At 49.1% G+C, this 6,070-nt stretch overlaps 1 long non-coding RNA gene across 1 annotated transcript; it reads right to left on the bottom strand.

The window, feature by feature from the left end:
• Positions 1-998: 998 nt before the first annotated feature.
• LOC139055484 (uncharacterized) lies at positions 999-3,918 on the bottom strand. The gene is made up of 3 exons (XR_011511792.1): positions 3,626-3,918; positions 1,937-2,364; positions 999-1,854 (listed from the first exon to the last, which is right to left on the bottom strand). It is a non-coding gene; the product is annotated as an uncharacterized lncRNA (long non-coding RNA).
• Positions 3,919-6,070: the final 2,152 nt, after the last annotated feature.

Genomic DNA, 6,070 nt, shown 5'->3' with positions numbered 1-6,070 from the left:
CATGTTGTAGGCTGCTTCCGTATGCAAGGACACCCAGAACGAGGTATCGGACGCTGCAAACATTTCAAAATAATTTTAATTCAGCTCCAAAAAGTCCTTAAAAACTCCTTCTCGTAGTCGAGACCCATCGCTAGCGCGGCAGCTACTACGTCACAGAGGAGGAACGAAAATATTGACGTCATAGCACACCAGCACAAAAACGTGACGTATGATGAGTAGCGATGAAATGCCGATTACGGAGCCTGCTGAGCCGAGCGACCGAGCTACAGGCATATAGAAATCCTTTCTTAATGCAAAGAAGGGGTAAGGCGTGCAGACACAGACACAGGAGGAGAGAAGTGGACAACACGAACGCCGCACGGCGGCCCGCGAATGGCAAACTGCGTGCAGCGAGTTGCCGTGCCGACGGGCCTTTGCACGTTTCAGTGTAAAACAGTACCCGGCCGACCAGGATATGCGGTGTTCGTGTTGTCCGCTTCTCTCCTCGCATCGTCGCATAGTTCGGCAGCTCGGAGCGGTCTCTCCTTCGCTTGGCCTTTCTCAATGTGAAGGCCCGTCCACGTTACCGGCACGGAAACTCGCCGCACGCCGTTTGCCGCCCCGCAGGGGCGTCTGCGCAAGCAGGCGTGTGGTGTGTTGCGACACCACGTACCCGAGCACACGAGGGTTGGACCCTCCCGCGTGTAGCCGTGCGCGGCTTAGCCGTGTCCGGGGAAAAGGGGATCCTGGGGGTTGAGCCAATGCCGGGTGTTTGGACCGTTACGGCCCCTCGGCGGCGGCAACACACCCCTTTGGCCTCGGCTTCACGTAGACGGCACCCCCGGACTGACCCACCCGGGGGAAATCGGCAGTCGCCTTTTCCTGTCCTCCTCTCCAATCTTCGTCTTTCTCTCTCGCCTTTTTCATCTTTCCTGTCTTCTCATCACTTCTCCTCACTTCCTAGTTTCCCGGCGGCAAGGGTTAACCATGTGTAGCTAGCCAGCCTTGGCTATGCTGTATTTGGTTATAGCAGCGATGTACGGCTGGCGTTGGCAGGGTTTCTCTAGCAGCAACTTCTGTCACGTCCCCCTGTTGGGCTCCATGGTGGGTGGTCGGCATCGCGGCCGAAAACCCAACATTACTTATGGAACATGCTTTTCCTCAACTACCTGATCGCCCTCACAAACGAGGGCGCACCGAAGAAGTTTTTCAGTTTTTCGGACGCCAAGTCCACAATTTTCCCCGTTTTCATGTGATCCACGCAGAAAAACCAGCTAAGCAAGTGCGAACAATCTCCCCGTTCCTTGTATCTAAGTCTCTTACCGAAGTTTTTGGCCCAGGATATAAGGTGTCAAGGATGGCTAGCGGTGACCTCCTCTTGGAGCTCCGCGACCTAAAACAATTTGAGCAACTGCCTAAACTTGTATCATTTGGGGAGACCCAAGTAGTAGTAACCCCGCACCGCACGATGAATACCTCCCGTGGCGTTGTCTCCGATGATGATTTGCTAGAGCTCACTGAGGCTGAACTGTTGGAGGGCTTCAGTGAACAAAATGTCATAAACGTCAAAAGAATCAAGATGAGGCGAGACGGTAAAGAAATTGCGACCAAACACATAATACTCACCTTCAATTCAAGTGTCCTGCCCGAGTCAATTGAGGCCGGGTATATCAAGCTTCGTGTAAGACCGTACGTGCCAAATCCCTTGAGATGTTTCAAATGCCAGCGTTTCGGCCACAGCTCGCAGAGCTGCCGAGGCCGCCAGACATGTGCGAAATGTAGTGCCCTTGAACACGCCACTGAAGCATGTAATAACTCTCTCCACTGTGTGAACTGTGACGGGGATCACGCCGCGTACTCGCGGTCGTGCCCCTCCTGGAAGAAGGAAAAAGAAATAGTAACTATAAAAGTAAAAGAAAATATAACGTTCAAAGAGGCACGCAGGCGGGTAGCATACCTGCCAAAGAAAAGCTTTGCCGAAGTGGCGCGTCAGGGGGCAGCGTCACAACGGCCTCCGGCGACTGTCCGACCCACACGCAGTGAGTCGGCAGTTACGCCATCTGCCCCCACGGTGGTTGCAGCTAGCGCTGCTCCGCCAACCGAGGAAAAGGGGCCATCGACCCCGAAGGTGGGCGCAGCCGAGGCTGCCTCAACCTCCCAGGTCCCTTCCAGTGCTGGCAATGGCCGGTGCAGCCAAATCCCCCAGGGAACCCCATCGACCTCCGGGCTGGTGGGCGCAGGGGTCTTGCCCTCCAAGGCGGGCCCTTCCCTGGTAACTTCTCGCTCGCAAGAGCACGTGTCCGGCGCCTCACAAGAGGCAATGGACACTACACCTACCCCCAAGGCGCCCCAGGCGCCTAAGGAGCGGCGAGGTTCCCTCGAACGCTTCAAAAAGAGCAAAACCCCGGTTACAGGGCCTCGAAAGGGCTCTGTAATCTAAGACATCCCTTCCGTTTCCGTAAACACAGCACCAATTAAATTTAAAATATGGATACACAAATCATTCAATGGAATGTCAGAGGTCTACTTAGGAATCTTGATGATGTTCAAGAACTTATCCATAAACACAATCCAAAAGTTCTGTGTTTACAGGAAACACACTTAAAATCCAAACACACAAACTTTCTCCGTACGTATGTCACGTTTCGCAAAGATCGCGATGATGCCGTCGCATCATCGGGTGGTGTGGCGATTCTCACTCATAAAAGTATAGCATGTCAATCTTTACAGCTACGTACGCCCCTTGAGGCAGTGGCGGTGCGAGCTGTTCTGCTAAACAAACTCATCACTATTTGCTCGCTTTATATACCCCCACATTTCAAATTAACTAAACATGAATTTCAGTCCTTTATAGATGAATTGCCAGAACCTTATCTGGTTCTTGGCGACTTCAATGCACACAACTACCTGTGGGGCGACCCTCGTATAGATGCGCGAGGACGTCTTGTTGAACAGTTCCTTTTCTCTTCTGGTGCTTGTCTACTGAATAAGAAGGAAGCGACATACTATTCTCTTGCAAACAGAACATTTTCTTCAATAGATCTTAGCCTAGTCTCCCCGTCACTATTGTCTGAACTCGAATGGCAAGTTAACAACAATCCTTACGGAAGCGACCACTTCCCAATACTGCTTAGAACACCCGAAGAAAAGGAATATCCACCACAGGCTCCTAGGTGGAAAATTGACACTGCCGATTGGGAAAAATTTCGAACTCTATCTTGTATTTCGTGGGATGACATGTCCTCGCTAGAAATTGACGCTGCAGTCGAATATTTTACAGCCTTCATAATAGATGCCGCATCTAAATGTATATCACAAGTAAATGGTCTATCCTGCAAACGGCGTGTCCCGTGGTGGAACGACGATTGTAGGATCGCACGTAAAAATCAGAACAAAGCGTGGGGGTTGCTACGCGCCTCCCCCACTGCGGAGAATATTATTAACTTTAAAAAAGTAAAATCACAAGGCAGGCGAACCCGCCGGCAGGCAAGAAGAGAAAGCTGGCAAAAGTTTTTATCGGGCATCAACTCTTATACTGAGGAATCGAAGGTCTGGAACAGGGTTAACAGGATAAGAGGACGACAAACTTATTCACTCCCCCTGGTAAACCCACAAGGCGATACCCTGCTTGAACAAGCAGACTCACTTGGGGAGCACTTTGAGAGTGTATCAAGCTCCAACCATTATTCGCAATCATTCCTGAAATATAAAGAAATAGAAGAATGCAAGCCACTCATCAATAAATGCCGACAGAATGAACCCTATAATTGCCCATTTAGTGCTGCCGAGTTGAAAGCGGCCTTGAGCGCATGCAAGAGTTCCGCACCAGGATCTGATAGAATCTTATATGAAATGCTCAAAAACTTACACAATGACACGCAACTTACACTACTTACACTTTTCAACACCATCTGGGATGCAGGGTACCTTCCAACCGCGTGGAAGGAAGCCATTGTAGTCCCTATTTTGAAACAAGGCAAAGAGCCTTCCTCGGTGGCAAGTTACCGCCCGATAGCCCTCACAAGCTGCATTTGTAAGGTGTTCGAAAAAATGATAAATCGGCGATTCATTCATTTCCTTGAACAGAGCAAAATGCTTGATCCTTATCAGTGCGGCTTCCGAGAACGGCGCTCCACAACCGATCATCTCGTGCGTGTTGAAGGGAATATCCGGGACGCATTTATACATAAACAGTTCTTCCTATCGATATTTCTCGATATGGAAAAGGCGTATGACACAACGTGGCGTTACGGAATCTTAAGAGACCTGTCAGAAATGGGCATCCACGGTAATATGTTTAATATAATCAAAAGCTATCTGTCAAATCGTACCTTCCGGGTAAAAGTCGGCAATGCACTCTCACGTCCTTTTACGCAAGAAACGGGTGTACCCCAAGGAGGCGTGCTCAGCTGCACCCTCTTTATCGTGAAGATGAACACGCTTCGTGCTTCACTACCACCCGCCATCTTTTACTCTGTCTACGTAGACGACATTCAAATAGCTTTCAAATCTTGTAACCTCGCAGTCTGCGAGAGACAGGTACAGCATGGCCTGAACAAAGTGTCAACGTGGGCAGACAGGAATGGATTTAGGATCAATCCTAACAAAAGCTCTTGTGTTCTTTTTACAAGAAAGAGAGGACTTATCCCAGATCCTTGCATAGAACTGCGTGGACAACAGATACCTGTAAACAAAGAACACAAATTTCTGGGTGTCATACTTGACTACAGACTCACTTTCGTCCCCCACATTAAATATCCTAAACAAAAATGTCTCAAAACAATGAACATAATGAAACTTGTATCCCAGACTACGTGGGGTAGTGACAGGAAGTGTCTAATGAATATCTATAAGAGCCTCATTCGATCACGACTAGACTATGGTGCCGTGATCTATCATTCTGCAGCCCCGAGCGCGCTAAAGATGCTAGATCCGGTCCACCATCTAGGAATCCGACTGGCCACAGGCGCTTTCAGAACGAGTCCCATACAAAGTTTATATGTAGAATCAAATGAGTGGTCACTTCATCTGCAGAGAACATACATTAGCCAAACATATTTTCTGAAAGTCCACTCAAATCCACAACATCCCTGTTTTAATACCATCAATGACATGACATATGCTACACTCTTTCGCAATCGTCCCTCCGTTAGACAGCCTTTCTCGCTGCGTGTGAGGGAGCTTAGTGATCAAATGCATGTCCCACTCCTCGAGCTCCCCCTAATGCATCCAGCCAAGCTACTACCTCCTTGGGAGTGGCAGCTCATACAATGCGATATATCTTTCATGCAAGTTACAAAACACGCTTCAGACATTGAAATCCAAATGCATTTCCGGGAACTCCAGCACAAACACTCCTGCACGGAGTTCTACACAGACGCATCGAAGTCACATGACGGGATGTCCTATGCAGCCGTCGGGCCATCCTTCTCGGAATCCGACGTACTGCATCCGGAAACTAGTATCTTCACGGCAGAGGCCTACGCAATATTGTCGACCGTGAAGCATATAAGGAAATCAAAACTCAAAAAATCAGTTATATATACGGACTCCCTAAGTGTTGTGAAGGCTTTGATATCGTTCTGCAAGCACAAAAATCCTGTTATAATTGAACTCTATTCCGTCCTATGTAAAGCATATGTATCTAACCAGCATGTGACTATATGCTGGGTGCCAGGTCATAGGACCATCGAAGGTAATGTTCTGGCGGACCAGATGGCCACGTCAGTTGTACGGCCTTCTGCTAATCCCACTGCTCCAGTTCCTGTCACAGATCTGAAGCCCTTCTTACGGAGGAAACTACGGAACCACTGGCAACGCCTATGGGACGCGGAAACAAATAATAAGCTCCACGTGATAAAACCAAAGTTAGGATTCTGGCCCTCTGTAACAAAATCACGCCGAACAGATGTCCTATTCTGTCGTCTGAGAATAGGACACACATTTGGCACGCATAACTATTTACTCACTGAAAATGATCCTCCAACCTGCGGTAGATGCGGGGAGAGGCTGACCGTCCTCCACGTCCTCCTGGAGTGTCGGGAAGCCGAATGTGAAAGAAAGAAACATTTTCCCTTAGCCTACCGGCAGC

The sequence above is a fragment of the Dermacentor albipictus genome, chromosome 2, assembly GCF_038994185.2.
Source record: "Dermacentor albipictus isolate Rhodes 1998 colony chromosome 2, USDA_Dalb.pri_finalv2, whole genome shotgun sequence".
Classification (NCBI taxonomy): Eukaryota; Metazoa; Arthropoda; class Arachnida; order Ixodida; family Ixodidae; genus Dermacentor; species Dermacentor albipictus.
The sequence above is the reverse complement of the archived record's forward strand: the minus strand, read 5'-3'. Positions and strand labels throughout refer to the sequence as shown.